The following is a 17,558-nucleotide window of genomic DNA, read 5'->3' on the forward strand; positions in this document are numbered from 1 at the left end:
AGGATGAAAAGAAAAAATTTGTAACAGTACTACCAACCAGGGGAAAAGTTGTGTGTGTGTGTGTGTGTGTGTGTGTGTGTGCATTCAGGCTAATTAATATGGGCTCTAAAGCAAGGCCTGGACTCAGGGTACTTAAATCTGAGTTTATGCCTAAAATATACAATCGGGAATTACTAAACAATCTCTCTCTCTCTTTTTTTGTGTCTCTTTCTCTGAAATGAGCCCTTGCTCATTAAGAAATCTAAACTAGCCTGAGGACAAAAGGGAAGTAAATGAACAGTCCAACAAGGACTAGGATTCAACAGTGATATGAGAAGCTGGGACAACTTGGAACACAAAAAGAGATGCAGGTGTGGCCCCATCTCTCATAGACACTCTTAACACATGGCCTTACCCTAAATTTCTGAGCAAAATAAATACAAAAATCTACTTTTCCATCTTGTGAATATTACTGAAATCAAAATTACAAATAGGAAAAACAATCTGCATCATTACTAGACACATCTATGGCAGGTTAAATTCATTTGGTCAATATAGAAGCCAATCTATAGACTTAAGGAATTTCTGCGGGATATAGTACATATGGGAAAATGTTTTTGTGACATAATAAGAAAAACATATACTTGGTCTCTGCCTCTGGTTCCTAAAAAGAGCTTTTAAAACCCCTGGAATTTCCTAAGAGACAGAGAGGAACACCTTTTGTCACTCATAATAAGCACCTTTCAATCATAACTGATTTTATGCTAATGAGGTAACTCTCATGGGCCCCTAGGTAGCTTCAGAATGGTGCTGGTTGCCAGAGGAACCAACATAATTAGAGATATGGAACTTTCAGCTGCATTCCCCAATCCCTGGAGAGCTCAGAAGCACTGGAGATGGAGTTGATCACCAATTGCCAATGATTCAACCAATAATGCCTCTGTTATGGAACCTCCATCCAAATGCTAAACTAAAGAATTTGGAGAACTTCTGGGTTGGTAAGCACATCCACATGACAAGAGACTGGCAAACCCAACTCTACAAGGACAGGAGCTCCTCCTCTCAGGACACTTCTAGACCTAGCTCCATGTAACTCTCCTAGCTGTTCACTTGTATCCTTTATAATAGTGTTTATAATAAACTGATAATAAGTAAGGCATTTCCTTGGGTTCTGTGAGCCACTAACAGCAAATTATCCCCCTGAGGAAGCGGATGTAGCCAAGTGATACAGAAACGTGTGTAACCTTGGAACCCATAACTTGTGATTGGCATCTGAAGTGGAGGAGCAATCTTATAAAAAATTGAGCCCATAACTGGTGTGGTTTGGGATGACTCAGGGTAGTTAATACCTGAATTGAATGAAATCATAGAACACCCAGTTGGTATCCATAGAAAATTGTTTAGAGCCAGAGGTGTTGTGAGTAAAGTTTTCCTTTAGTTTCAAAGGCTGATAATAAGTCACAGATTTCATTCAAGGAAGATTTTAGCATATGGATAATAAGGAAGACCTGAGAAATCCTTCATTATATTGTTCTTGTAAATGGAGAACTGGAGGTAATATCAAGGTAAGGGCCTGTCCAGAAGCACACCAGCTAAATTCCCTTTTGTAGCTTTCAAACCTTGGTTGAGATATGACCCTTACCAGTGTAGATCACTCCCACAAGTCAATGGGCACAACGATAAGAAGAGTGCTTTGCAAGCCTGCAAAGCAAAGAAATAAAACCAGGGTGGCAGCTTTTCTGCAGTAATCCATGATGTGTGAGACAGAGATAAATTCTACCCCAAAACTAAAGGTAATAATACAGACATTTATATAAAGTGGTCACTCTGTATCAGACCTCTACTCAGCGGCCTATTTAATCCTAACAAACCATGAAATAGGTACTATCAGTATTCCTGTTTTATGGATGAACAAACTGAGGCACAGAGAGCCTCAGTACTTTATTTAAAAGCCACAAAGCGAGTTAAGCAGCAGTGCTGTCATTTAACTTGAGCATCCTGGCTCTATAATTCCAATGAAGGAATTTAAAGGAATGAAAAGTAAGAGGGGCTTAAGTAAAAAGAGAGAGAGAGAGAGAGAGAGAAATGGATTTTAACTTACGTAAAATTCAGAAATAAGCAATTCACGGATAGCATGGTGACTTCTTTCTACAAATCCTTAGGTCTCATTGTTCCACTTTGTCTAAACACCAATCCCAAGATTAATTACTTCATGGAGCAACATGGAGCTTCATCCATCAGATCAGGGCTTCAAGCAGCAGGATGGAAAAGGAGACATTTTCAGACCTCAGACTTCAATGCTTCAACATATACTCCTACACACATCTAAATGTCAAAAAAATTTTCTTTTTTTTTTTTTTATTAATCACAACTTTTATAACAGAGAAGTCTCAACCTAGCAGACAAGAAAAGCCATCAGAAAGTACTCTATTGTGATGAGAAACAAGATTGATTTCTTGAAGATTGTCATGCTACAAAATAAAAGCTATGAGTAGAATTCAGGGAACATTTACAGGACAAGACAGAAATGATCAGATAAGGAAAACATGGAAGAAAAGATGGAAGTGCATAAAGGTCAGATTCAGGAAGTCCAAACTTAAGGCAATAAAACATTTTAGAAAGAAGAAACAGAATAGATATAAGAAAAAAAAGGAAGAAATTATTCTCAACTCTACAGAGATTGTTTATTTTAAAAACCAAGAGTACATACCATGCTCTGGCCAAACTTAAAATCACACTTAAAATGGCCCTAGTGAAATTGGAAACTTCAAAGATACAGAAGAATTCTGCAAACATCGAGGGGGCAAAAAGCACATTCTAAGAAAAGAAATGCAAAGCATGACTCTACATTTTTGCAACCCTAAAGGATACAAGAAAAGGGGGCAACTCTAGCTTTATGAGGGGAAATGTTTTGACCCAAGAATTCTATTTCCAGCCAATTTGTCATTCATTTATGAAGACAAGAGCAAGCAACTCTTTAATGTGCAAGGGCTTAATCCTATGCCACCCAGTTTGTGTTCTTTCCAGGGTAAGCTATTAAACTGCCAGAAGATCTATTCCAAAATGATGAAACATGAATCAAATTATAATGAGAACACCATGGTTGAAAATAACTGACAGTTTGAGCCGTTAAGTGTGTTAACTATTTGGGGATAAATTTCAATATTATTTTTAATATGACTAAGATTTGGTAAGAGATTTTCTTTGAAATGTAAAAAAAAAGTCATGAACTTTATAATTTCAAATGAGATAAGTACTGGTAAGGTGTGAGCGGAGGGGGTGGGAAGTGTTGGAAACATCTCAAAACCTTCACATTTACAAAAGAAAATAGAAAAATGTTAAACTGACTCCAATGATAAATTTAATGTATATTTGAGTGTGTGCTTGTAAATTGTAAAGTAAACATTAGTAGAATTAAAAATAAAAATTATGGTAGGAAAAAGCATTCATTCAGTAGTTTGGGACCTGCATATGGCTGCCTTGCTCCATCCCCTTTATTGATTCTAATCTATCTACTTTCCTTAGAATCCAGTATAATTCCAATAGATGAGATTCATATGGGCTTTATTCTTTTTGGGTTGGTAAGAACCTGGAAACCCAAATCAGAGAGCCCACAAAGAAAGTTATAAAGCACTGCATATTTGGAATACCTTGGCCCAGAGAAGAGTATAGTTCTCTCAGGATAAGTTTAAAATTGATGTCACTTTAGTGTACACGGTACCTGCTCAAGAGGCCAAAAAGCAGCTGAATGGGTGGATTGCATCTTCTGGCATCTGAGGCCTGTCTGATGCTACATGGCTTGCCTACATAAAGATCACATCTTTTTCTTACTTTTGGGGATGCCACCAATTAGAATCCTGTAACAATCAGACCAATTACCAATCAGGCTAGAAGAAAAATAATATTACAACTTTAGTTGTTCAGAAACTGGAGATAATATCTGTCAGAACCCTTAAGCCGTGGGGTGCCTGAGTGGGGCTGTTGGTTAAGCACTCAACTCTTGATTTCAGCTTAGGTCATGATCTTAGGGTCATGGGATCAAAGCCTCCCCCCCCTCCCTTTCTGGCTCCATGCTTAGCAGGGAGTCGGCTTATGTTCATCTCTCCCTCTACCCCTCCCTGTGTGTGTGCACACACGTATGCTCTCTCTCTCTAAAATAAATAAATAAACCTTAAAAAAAGAGAACTGTTAAGCCCTGAATCAATTGATCTGAATCAATATTCCAATTGATTCAGAACTGTTGAAAAGAGATAGGCATGAAGCGGCAAAGAAAACCAGTAAAAACACCTTGGAAGATGCAAATGTAGCATGAAGGTGTGCACATGCACACAAACACATGCATGGATGCACATATGTGGAATGGTTGGGCACAAACTCATGATTTCCAACCTGAATAGTTTGTTCAAGAAGAGTAAGGATATGGTTGAAATGTGACTTGGTGACTTGAAATAGTAAATAGAATAAATGTTCATTTTAAAATTCAGACCAAAAAAAAAAAAAGAATTAACAAAAAGAGAAATAAAAAAAGGGAAGTGGAGTGAAATATGAGACTGACAGGATAGATCCAGGAAACTTAGCATGAGATTAATCAAAATTCCAAGCTGTAAATTAAAAAGGAAAAGATGGATGATGGGCAGTAATTAAACAAATCATTAAAGAAGTTCTCTTAAGTGAAAAAAGAACTGAAGTGGGGATCCCTGGGTGGCGCAGCGGTTTGGCGCCTGCCTTTGGCCCAGGGCGCGATCCTGGAGACCCGGGATCGAATCCCACGTCGGGCTCCCGGTGCATGGAGCCTGCTTCTCCCTCTGCCTGTGTCTCTGCCTCTCTCTCTCTGTGACTATCATGAATAAATAAATAAAATCTTAAAAAAAAAAAAAAAGAACTGAAGTTGTTGATTGAAAAGGCTCACTGTGTTCTAAGAAAGCATGATTAGAAAAAACACACATATAGATAGATACAGGTAATTTTTTTATTCTAAAAATACTAAGAACATGTTACATAATTCTTGAAAGAAAGGACAAGTTTCTGACAAAGGCAAAAGAATCAGACTGGCATCAGACTTCTCATCTGCAACACTGCAAGTTATAAGAAAATCTATCAATAGGTATCTTATAGATTTCCAAGAGGCAGAAATCCAACCCAAAGGTCCTATAAACAGATTATTATTCACTTATTATGGTAAAAATATTTTTGTGCATATGCAATATTTTTAAAAAATATTATCCAAGGACCTCAATCTAAGGAAATAATTGAGAACAGGTTGAATTAAATAAACAATAAATCAGAATAGGTACCTAAAAATGGAAAAAAAGATCATTCATATTCACATGATACAGGCACATAAAGAGACAAGTCAGTGGACAGAAAAAGAAAAGAGATTCTAGTACATATGGAAGTTTAACAGGGCATTTCTACTCAGTAGGAAAAGATAAAATTATTTAATAAGTTGTGCTATTTAAAAGAAAAAGTTACATGGCCAGTCATTGGAAGATAATAAAATTAAGCACAATGATTTTCCTCATAAAATTAAATTATAGCTATGTTAACACCTTAAAAATATTAAATAGTCTTCTGCAAAATAACCTAGGAGATTACATATGAAATTCAGGGATAGGAGTGGTCAGCTTCCTAAAACTGGAAATGTAGAAGCTCTAGAACAAGTCATATTTGACTACATAAAAATTCTAAAAATCTTTGAATGTTAAGTTATATCATAAATAAAATCAATAGACCAAAACATAAATTATATATAATATTATAAATATAAATAATAATATTTATATATATATCATACAAAGGCAGAGGTTTATACCTATAATGTATACAAAACTCTTACAAATTCACTAGACAGCAATAAAAATTCTTTTAGAAAAATAAACCCATCATGTGAAGAGGCAATTCATAGATAAGCAAATCAAAATGGCCAATAAACATACAAAGCTGCCCAAACACATTAATCCAAAAAAAAAAAGAAAGAAGATGCTAATGAGTTATCATCACTTCACACCTATCAGGGAGGAAAACACTGAAACAACTGAGAATACTAATACTGGTGGGCATGTGAAAAACGTCTCTCACACACTAGCAGTGAGTGTGTAGTCACATAGCCTTTATTTATTTATTTATTTATTTATTTGACACATAGCCTTTAAAACAAGCAAGAAAACTCTATTAAAATTAAAGTGCACATACGCTTTGATACAGTAATCTCACTTCTGGGAATCTGTCATATTGAAAGAAAATTTTAAAAATCACATAAGGATTTATATACCTAGTTGTACATGAGTGTGGCATGGGAAAAAAAAAAACACAAATGAAACTGTAAAGCAGTGAATAAATGATCACTACGGGGATGATTTGATACGTTATATATTAAAAACACAAAGTGGGGCTAAAAAAAATTATGAAACTTAAGACATAAAGTGGTCATCAATAATGAGACAAAGTGACCAAGAGGTATCACGTTCCTGTTGGTGTGATACGGAGAAGGGGCTGGTATCACCAGTGTAGTATCCCTGCCAGAAATGTGTAGCCCAAATCTAATCATGAGGAAACGACTAAGCAATGTCTGCATTCTACTGCCATAGACCCAAACTCCTCAAAAAAGTCAATGTCATAAAAGATAAAATTGATTAGAGAAATATTTAATATTCAGGGAGAACATAGAGATGTGACAACTAAATGTGATGTATGATCCCTGCTTGGATCCTAGATGAAAAACAAAACTAAAAAGAATATGTGAGACAGCTGAGGACACTGCCTGAGAATTATTTTACGGTAATTGCATTAATGTGAAATATCGTGGGTGTGATCATTGACTTGTGGTTACATAGGAGGCTGTGCTGATTCTTACGGGATGCTTACTGAGATATATTATACTATGCAGAAGTATAATAATGTTAACAATTCTCAAACGGTTTAGTTAAATGTTAACAATTGGTTAACGTAAGAGGTAGATGGATGCTCCTTCCACTATTCCTGCCACTTCTCTGTGGGTCTAGGATGCTTCCACATAAAAAGTTAACAAAACACAGGCACACAAATTGCAAAATGGGTGAAGAGATGACCTAAACGAGACAAAACACACCTGCTTGAAGAAAACCAAACCAAACCTGGACTACAGTGTTACCCAGTTCTGAAATTCTGCAGGGGGAGGGTTCTCATCCCTGGGAAACTGCAGGATTCTTCTTGTGACCAGGGGAGATGTGATCGCTTTGTGCCTGAGAAGAAAAGGAAAAGAGACAGTGGGCTCAGACCCCAGCGCTGCCTTTTCCACCCCTCCTGACCCCTGCACTGCACAACCTGATAGATGTAAAATATAAACTCCAGATTCACGTAGTGTCCACTGGTAACTGCCTCTGTTCAGGTGAATTTGAAACTGATCTTGAGCTGGTCAAGCCTCCCTAGTGATGTTTGAGGTAAAGCGTTGTGGCCATGCCAACTAGTAAGGTGCAAGGAAAGAAAGCTACCTCGCAGACACTAAATTGCACAGGTGCTTAGTCATGTTGCCATAAGAATCTTTTAAAAATAATCAACTTAACACTAAATTTAATGAATTTGTACCCTCTGAAAAATGAGATAATTCATTTGGAAATTCACCAGGCTTTCTTTGAGAAAATGGATACTATATATGTATATATTCACTGACACCTGGCACGTCTGAGATCATGTATACCAAATTTTAGCCTGGAGGGAATTTTTACCAAGAAGTTATAAACCTCTGAAAATAGAGGTTAATAGGAAATGCTGAAACATCCTTAATGACAAGGTTGCTATGGCAACAATATAAGCTTACCACTAGCATCAAATATCTGCTGCATTTAGGGCTCCTTGTCTCCTTTGATAAGTTTTCCCTGAGTGAAATAAAAGCATCAATTGACTAGCTCAGGAAGACTTTTCTCCCTGTGTCATAGAATCGGTGACTTACTGTGTAATTAGGTGAGCTAGTCAGACGGGAAGGAGAAGATCGAAAGAGAAAGAACCAGAGGATGCCCAAACCTCCGTTTTCCAGGGGAACTGGGTTGCACTAACCCAGGGCACTGGGAGGAACACTTATAAGAAGCAAGGCCGAGGCAGAGGGAAAAAATAAAACAGCTGAATTAGCATGCAAAAAGCAATCATGCACAGTCATTGTTTTTGGAAAGGGCTCAAAGAACAGACCAGGCACATTTCTACAGGATTTTTGAAAATCCATTTTTAGTATTTCTAGAGCTGTGGTTCACAGAGTGTGGTCCTCAGTGCCCCTCCAGGTGGTCAGCAGCCCAGTCCCTGGTGGAGTTGATGTTTGTCATGTGAATATGTGGTCCTTCTGTTCCTGGCAACTATTAATAAAGTACTTGCTTCATGTAATCAAAACCAGCCACACTTTATTGGCATCCCATCCAGACCCTCAGCATCCCTCTTGCTAATCCCAAAGAGATGGCTCCGAGCATTGCAAACAGAATAGGAGTGGCACAACTTGGTCAGGAGTGCTTTTATTTTTACCTGATTGAAACTGGTCATTTGAGAGTAATACCAGCACATTGTCAGGAAATGTTAACCCTTTCTCTGTCCTTGGTGGTCGCAGAAGGCATTAGAGGGTGGGATAGTTCTTATTTTATAGGTGACGAAACTGAAATAGCAAAAATCAAATTGTTCCCTTAAGGTCCGGAACAATGGAGTCTACAATACAGTCCAAATTCTTGAGGCTTTCTCTTCCCTGGCAGATACACTGCACTGAGTCTAATTCTGAGGCCTAACTCATCTTGTGGGACATTCAAGAAAAATCAAGTCATGAAACTTGAGAATAAAGCGAAGGGTGGTTCTACTTACCATGACACGGAAGTCGTATGGGGGAGCACGGGCTGACAGCGTGTGTAGACAGAGATCTGGCTTCCACAGGACAATGGTTTTAAAAGAGTCTAGGGTCAGCCATGTGAACAGGGTTCAAAAATAGTTACACAAAGAAGGGTTCTTTTTAATGACCGCCGGTAGAGTCCAAGCTGGGCGTACAGAACATACCATTTAGGTTAATGTAGACTTCCGGTAGCAGAGGCTCCAGTTGTCCACTAAAATCCATTCTTTCACCTTCTAATGAAATTTGTGTACTTTCCACCATTTTCTGTGGGTAACAGTGGTCTTGGGGATAGAACTGGAGTGGAAGTGAGATATGCCATTCCTAGGTGTGGCCCTCAGGACACTGGTCTACACAACTTCATGCTCATTTCCTCTTCTGAAGAGCTGAGTGAGAGTCAGCTTGAAGCATGGAGATGAGGACAGTATCCTCAGTGGGGACAGAGGGATGGCTTGGAAGAAACCTGCATCTCTGAATGAACATGCTGTCCTCACCTCTAACCTGCCTGCTTATCTGAGGTCTATTATGAGAGAAAATTAGCATCTATTTCTATAAGCAACTATATTTTTTGGTCTTTTTACGCAGCAACTTGGTATCATCCTAGTCCTTCCAGTGGTAGGATTTCTAAAATACAGCAGAACTAGGATTTGCCTTATTTCTATCTTTGGCGGCATATGGGCACCTCTGTACTTTCTGAGAAGTGAAAAAGTAAGAAGGAGGTGACTTTGAGAAGCTCATTTTAGCGACTGCACTTCTCTGAAACCAGAAAATAATGTGCCCAAAATCAAGGGGTATTTTTTAAATGAATGTCTAGAATGATGGAATCGAGAGCATGTGTGAATGACATTAAGTGGTTCGTATTGCTTACATCTTAGACGCCCGGAATAGTTCAGTGTGAGCTTGATAAATTAGGGAAATTGGCAGGAAAAACTAGGAGAAGGGAAAATAGGGCAAGGGCAAGCTGTGACAATCAGAAGCCAGAAACAAAACGCAGAGATTAAAGGTAGGGGCTGTCTGCATGCGCACAACTACAACAGAAAGTCTGGAGTGAATGCCAACCTGTGAGTGAATAGCAGTCAGCAAAACGGTGCTGTTATTTAAAGGGCTGAGATGGTAATATATTAACAAGAGTATGACACGCCAACTCCAGGAAGTAATATTTCCTCTGCATTGGCATCAGTGAAGACCGTAATAAAGGACAGTGTCTAGTTTTGTTCTCACACTTTGAGGAATGTAGCAGAACTGGAGAGAGTCCAGCAAAGAGTAACAAAAATGATGAAAGGGTGGGGAAAATAGAACCTGAGAGGAAAGGTTAATAACTAGGATTGTTTAGGCTAAGGGAGTAAGGAGGCTAAAGAGGGACTTAATATCTGTTTAAATATATGCCCGGCTATTCTAATGAGCGTGCTGTGCTGACTAGCTCTTCCACCTGGACCTAATGAGACAGGAAAAGGCAGTGGGGGGTGGGCATGGGGTGGCATTTACACTGCAGCCGTAGATTTGCTTTAGATATAAAGAAACATTTGGGGGAGGGGGGTATTTGTTCTATACAGAAATATTCTATGAAGGCATTTGGTGCAATAGTTTTTTTTTTTTTTTTTTTCCCCAGGATATCTAAGTCTGCAGTGCAATTGGCATTTACTTGGCGTCAGAGGCTAGGAGCTGATGAGACTGAGCCAGCCCCTGGGAATGGTCACATTTACCTTCAGGAGGGATAAATAAAAAAGGCTCACAGGGCATATTTTATAAGACTTCAGCCACAGGAGGGAAAAATGTTTATATCCATTAATCTCATGTCCTCTTTCAGCCCCAGTTTTGTATTTATCATTTGGGTGGAAACAGTAACAGAGAAGGGTTATTGGGATTTGAATCTGTACTCTCCCATTTGCCCTGGTGAGTGCCAAATGTTCACCCAAAATGTTGGGTTTTGCCCTTTGGCTAAGCCCAGTCTAGAGTAGTGGTTCTCAAAATGTCATCCATAGAACCCCTGGGTATAGCCGAAATAATTTCAAAAGTCTGCAAAATCAAAGTTTTTTTTATATAAGTAGTAAGATGTTATTTGTCATTTCCACTGCAATAACTTTTGCACTGATGATTTAAAAGCAATAGTGAATGAAACTCCTGGCACCCTAGCAGGAATTAAGGCAGTGGCACCTAACTGTAACGGTGGTCATCACGTTCCTTGAGGTATTCAAAGTAAAAAACAGAATGTAATCATTTCCTATTGTATAAGGAGATTTATCAACATTCAGAAACTTTGCATCACTCTATGACCCAATATTTTACAAACCCTCAATGTATTATGTTACAGAATCATGCATGAGTAGAAGATCCATTCTAAGTGTAATTTAGTCGAATAGTTTTGTTTTTGTTTTTGTGTTTTCAGTCAATAGTTTTAATAGAGTGGAGAATGAAGTGTTTATGAGATGGTTTCAGATTCTATCTTATAATCAACTTTAAGAAACTACCATATGTCAAGGTGGGGCATAATATCAAAGAAGAATATTTACAGTTATCTACTGAAATATACCTTCTTTCTTTTGCCAACTACCTATCTGCATGAGGCCAGATTTTCTTTACATGCTTCCAAACAGCATTTCACAAAAGGTGAAATGCAAAGGGGAATATGCCACTCTTCTCACAAATTTTTTGTTGTTGTGAAGAAATATTTTTAATAAAAATATGTTATTTATGTTATGGTGTGGGTTTATTATGATTTTAAATAAATATTTTGAAATTTTTTCAGTTTTAATCTCTAAATGTGGTATTGATATGTATGGCTCACTTAAAAAAAGAAGAAAAAGCTCTTTAGACTCCCCACTAATTTATTAGTGTTAAAGGATACCTGACTTCAAAACCTTTGAGAACACCTAATTTAGAAATTTACCTTATGCCTCATACTTCTCTAAGTTCTATTATTGGACTATTACTCTCCCGTAGGTTTTGATGAGCTGGGTTCTCACCTGTGTACCTACATATAGGTACAAGGAGTTGTATTAACTGGTTAGAGCATTCTTCAGCTGATACTTTATCTCTCTGGTAAGAGCAGGAAATGTTTCCCTCTGGGCCCTGGCTGCGTAGGTGCCTGACAAATAAAAGGGCAGTCAGCTCACCAGGTGGGTATAGATACAGAATGGGTAGAAATGAGAATAATACTAACTCGTTTGTCAAATACTCTGTTTATCCATGATACCCAATTGCTGCAGCCACTTCCCTTTGGCAACTATGGGATTCCATGGCATGTCACATTGCTGTGAGCACAACATCTCATCACAGAGTTTGTGAGGTTACATAGCATCACCAGTATGATCCACATTCCATCTACAGGCAAATTCAACTAAATCCACCACTTTACAAATAGAAAGGGTCCACTAAGGAGAGCACTTCATGGGATGAACACTGAGTGTTTTACTATATGTTGGCAAATTGAATTTAAATAAAATATTCTAAAAACAATAGAGAGGGTCAGATGCCCTAATTTTTCACAGGTCTAGGTAATATTAAGCACTATACAAAAAACAGATAGGATCTCTGGTCCTATAGATGTCCTGAATTCTACATTCCTTCTTGTATCTGTAGAAGTTGATGGAGTCATATGGAGGAAGGTCACTTCAAAACTTTTGGGAGGCTGATTTTAAACTTCAAGTTTAGGCAGGGAGTGTCTGATTTTAAAGCTATGTTTTAAAAATGTCTTCCTAATTATTTTCCAATATTTTGATTATAATGGATATGGTAAAACAGGTTTCCAAGGAAACAGATTCTGAAATAGAGAGTCGCGTGTAGATGTTTTATTTGTAGGGAACAATCCCCATCAAGGTGAAGGAGACAAGATTGGGCAGAAGGAAAAGTTAGAAGAGAAACCTCAGATAATTCCATGGGAATCTCTGGAGGTGGGATGGACTTTTCAGTTGTCTTGAATTATGGAAAAAGGCCAGTCCACTGAACCTTGAATCTAACAGTAGGCTGCATCTGGGGTAGAGGCCAGAAAAGGACTAAGCCATGAGAAGTCAGCAGCCAACATTCCCAATACCTGGGAGACCGAGTGCTTCAATTCTGAAGGAATTGGGTGACACATTACAGCATCCATTACAATGGACTTTCTGTGTTCTCTTTCACTTTTAATTTCCTTATAAATGAAGTGGGCTGACACTGAAAGTCTGAAGCTGCATTTCCTTAGAGTGTTCTCCCTCTAATGTCGTTTTGGTTGTTGTCTAATTTAGAAATAAGGATTGGAAGGAATATTATAAAATATAGTGAACACAAATGACAAATTAAAAAAAAATCCCCTAAAGAAAAAAAAAATCTCTGCTTGAACAAAAACCACTTTCAAATGCTGATTTGAGGATGCTAAAATGGGGAATAATTTTTTGAGATAGACTAATGTCCAAAATTTAGCTCCCAAAATGTCTATTGATACTATGACATCATTACGACTCTACAAATCAGATCGGCTGTTTCACCTTTTAATATTTTCTCGGGACTTGTAAGGGCTGCATTTAGGGAAAAGGAGGCCTTGGTGATGGTAGAGTAGACAGTTTAGAAGTTAGAACTGGAGGCAGCTTTGAAGTTTATCTAGCTTAGCTACCTTATTTACAGATAAGAGATAACAGCAGCTATTCATTAAATGTGCATCGTTTCTAATGTTGTGGTACTCAAATTGTTTAGATCCTGTCTCATCCTCACCATTTTTCTGCAAGGTAGCTAGTGTTATCTTCATTTCACAAATGAAGAAAATGAAACTCATAGAGTTAGGCTACATTCCCAGGTCACACACTAAGTAAATAGCTAAGCTGGAATCAATACTCAGGTCTGTTGTGTTTGACCCCTGAATCTGCACTAAAGCACTGAAGCATTCTACTTGGACAGATAACTCAGAGGCTTTTTTTTTTTTTTTTTTTTTTTTAAACTTAGGAATGGGGGTAGCCTGGTGGCTCAGCAGTTTAGTGCCTCCTTCCGCCCAGGGCCTGATCCTGGAGACCCCGGATCGAGTCCCACGTCGTGCTCCCTGCATGGAGCCTGCTTCTCCCTCTGCCTGTGTCTCTGCCTCTCTCTCTCTCTCTCTCTCTCTCTCTGTCTCTCATGAATAAATAAAATATTTTAAAAATAATAAAAAAACAAAAAACCTTAGGAATGGTGCTGATATACCAGCCCTAAATGAATACAATGAATGTATTAGCAACTTGACTTTTGCCATCTGATGAGTTGCTTTCATTTTATGATTTTTTTTTTAAGGAAACATACAATATTATAAGTTCAGACAGGGTTTTAATGGCAAATGTCCTTCCTAATAGTCTTATCTATAGTGCAGTCATACATTTTGGCCAAATATAAACTTTTCTCTAGAATATGGGTAATCTTGATATCCTGGAAATTCTACAGCTTCTTTGGGCACCAGACATTTGGAAGGACTCTGTGAGACAAAGCATCAAAAGAAGAAATCAGTGAATCATGATAAAAAAATTTGCATAGCCTATTTTACCCTACTAAACCATTGCTCAGACAGTATGTTACCATCTTGTCTTCTCATTTAAGCCTGTCCTCATTGATGTTCTTTTTAAAAATTATTGAAATATACATACAGAAAACTATGTTATACATACATTTTTATCAAAGTATATTATACACACAGAAAATATAGTCTATTATATACACAGAAAAGCACATATCCCATATATGTACAGCTTGATGTATTTATAGAATCTGAAAACATCCATGTACCCAAGTACTTTGTACTATTTTATTCAGATGTTATATGTATCCACATTATTAGTTTGGAGCAGCAAAAGCCATATAATGTGATTTATCCTGCCCATCTCCCTGACTTCCCACCTCCAGGTAACAGTAAGTGGCTGGTAATCTCAGGTTTTATAAGGAGAAGAAGAACAAGGAGCTCCTTTTGAAAAGATAAAGGTAGGCAGAGCTAAGAATAAAAGTTAGGACACATTAAAGAAGACCTTGATAATCCCAAGATGTAAACACATTGTCAGGGAAACAACTTGAAAGAGAAGGAGTTAGGAGAAAATGATATTAATCTGCTTCAGTACTCCTGGAAAAAGTAATTTCAGAGAGAGTATAAATGTGAGAGATACTACAGAAATGGAAGCAATAAACATACAAACTATTGATCATGACGCACAGAGGAAGAGTGAGGAGACAAATGTGGTTCTAGAGTCTGAGTCCTGGGTATCTGGGAAGACACGGGTACCACTAAAATGAAATGTGAACTGACAGAGAAGGGTTTTGGAGGGAATGTAGTAGAGAATCTCAAGACAGTAAAGTGCCCATATAGTCAATTGCTTTACAAAGAACAAAAGTGGGGAGGGTAGAAAAGCCATCTTTGGATTTACTTATTGGAGAAGAAAGCAGAGCACAAGGAGTGAGGTGGTGGCTAAAAAGTGGACCCAATAGGTGTAAACCACACTCCAATAAATTTTTCAAGGAAGGAAACAGAATAGCAAATCCAGGGAGCGCCTAAACTGGGGGGAAAATGTTGAGAAACTATGTAATGAAGTCTTAGTGAAAAAGGAAGGGCTCAGCTTAGTGAAAGGCTTAATGATGGGAGAGGAGAGTGCTTTCCTATGGATCAGAAAGCAAAGTTGAGCTTTTACATGGAGAAAAGGAAAAGGATCAAACATTGTCCTTGACTTTCTCTAAAAGCGGGGAGATTATATCACACACACACACACACACACACACACACACAAAACCTAAAGGTGGGAGGAAATCTTGGAATGGACACCATGGGGAGTACGGAGGGCTGTAAATCATCCAGGAGAACAAGTCCTGTCAAGCAGCACTCGGGGCCCTGCTAACTTCGGAAAGCTTGGAACTGTAGTGGAACCAGTCAACCTGGCTTCGAGATTTTCTTAGGCAATGTTTGGCAGCCTGGGACTCGGAACGGGAAAGCAAATGATGGTATTTACCCATTCTTGGGGATTGGAACAGCAGCTCTGGGGCAAGAGAGTGTGAAACTAATAAAATGGCTGACCCTAGTGTCAAGGCTGGTTAGGCAAGCAAATGAGGCCAGAAGAGGAGCTGATGAACTAAGACAATAGTGAGCTATCAAGGGATGGGGAGAGGAGGAGTAATAAAGACACTGAGAAACAGATCTCATTAGAAGCGAGGAGATGAGAGACTTCTAACGAGAGGAGTTTGTGGTCAGAGTTTATGGTAATTTCATTCAGAGAGTATTGGAAGCGGAGGAAGAACGGGGACGAATGTGATCCTACTAGGGTCTGAAAATTTGGGGTGGGATCAGCCTCAACCAAAGTTTGTTACTGTTGTAGTTTGTCTCTTCGAAAGCCAACTTTGTGTGAGCCTTTGCAAATACCCTCCCAAGGACCATATATCTGATGTTTGACACTTATGGTCCACACCTATATTTCAAATTTGCAGATGACTTGACCCTTTCATAAGCAAGGCTACCTTCTCGCACGAGAACTCTGGTAATCCTCACAACAAACCAGAGTCACTTCCTTTGAAAGATGATGAAACTGTAAATCAGAGCAGTTTAGTAATTTGCTTGAGGTCACAAAGAGAGCAAACAGGAGGAGGATCTAAGCAGTCTGACTCCAAGGCTGGGGTCCCTTCAAACTGGGTGCCCGAGGTTATAGTTGAGGTTGTGTGATCCACTTTAGTTTTATAGAACACGTCAGCTATTTCTTTCATACGTGGGGCCTGTGGGCAGGTGCTAATTTACACAGCTGACTTATTCCTAGTTCAAAAATAAATATGTGTTGAATTATACTCTCAAATTTTTAAATATAATCGTCAATTTGTACTTGATAAACAGAAGCAGTATCAATTTCTGGACATGATTATTCGAGTGCATAAACTTTATCTTAACAAGTAGTTCAAAGCAGAGACAATAAGTAAAAGAATTCATTTATCATAGTATCAGCTTGCCTGATGTTAATATAGTAGACACAGTATAGATACCACACGTAATTTTTTTCTCATTTTGGGTCAGGGGCAAGAATGCAGGGCAGCAAACAGATCTGCTTACCTCTATCTGTCCAGGTTGAGGCAGATTATAGAGGATGGTGCAAATTCCCACCTATACTGTGCTAGGATATAAAGTTTCTTTTTGACCAATCATACTGAGCTGTATGTCCACAAAAGGCGAGTAGATTCAGAAATAGTCATGGATGTGATAGCCTGATGGTGAGAGACATATTTTCTTTGTATTCTGAGGATCAGATCTCGAAGATTTTAAGACTTCCCTCAGTCACTTTTAAAAGGATATGGTGTGTAAGCTATACTAAATTGGGTTTATGTGTCATTACATAAAGCAGGAGAAGGTTGCTCTTCTAGATTGGGCACCAAGTGATTAACAGATGTCATAGCTACGGTATGAGACACTAATGGATGACTATTTCAAAAGTGACTTAAGACAGACAATTTTCCAAATGACATCATAGCCTAAACAAACAAAGACTCGGGGTAGGAAACAGAAAGTGGCGGGAAATGAGTAGACTTTTCCAGGTCATGGAAAGATCCGATAAATTATCCCTAGTAACCAGAATATGAATGGTATCTCTTACAGATTCTCCTAGCTAATTAATAGTTCTTTCTCTCTGCTGGATAATGAAGCATTTTTTTGCTTAATCTCATTTTTTAAAATGTTGTCTGCTTCTTATTTTGTGCATTATCAATATTACAGATCAAGAACAAGACAAATAATTGTACTGAAACTCTTTAGGGTACATCTGTGAGTCCTATCGTATCCCCTCAGTGTTGGCCCCTT

At 38.2% G+C, this 17,558-nt stretch overlaps 2 long non-coding RNA genes across 2 annotated transcripts; both read left to right on the forward strand.

The window, feature by feature from the left end:
• The first annotated feature begins 808 nt into the window (after positions 1-808).
• LOC144318332 (uncharacterized) lies at positions 809-3,159 on the forward strand. The gene is made up of 2 exons (XR_013384196.1): positions 809-977; positions 2,142-3,159. It is a non-coding gene; the product is annotated as an uncharacterized LOC144318332 (long non-coding RNA).
• A 2,713-nt stretch (positions 3,160-5,872) lies between these two features.
• Positions 5,873-11,504, forward strand: LOC144318333 (uncharacterized). Its single transcript, XR_013384197.1, has 2 exons — positions 5,873-6,756; positions 10,422-11,504. It is a non-coding gene; the product is annotated as an uncharacterized LOC144318333 (long non-coding RNA).
• The last annotated feature ends 6,054 nt before the right edge of the window (positions 11,505-17,558 follow it).

This window comes from Canis aureus, chromosome 8 (genome assembly GCF_053574225.1).
Source record: "Canis aureus isolate CA01 chromosome 8, VMU_Caureus_v.1.0, whole genome shotgun sequence".
NCBI classification, from domain to species: domain Eukaryota; kingdom Metazoa; phylum Chordata; class Mammalia; order Carnivora; family Canidae; genus Canis; species Canis aureus.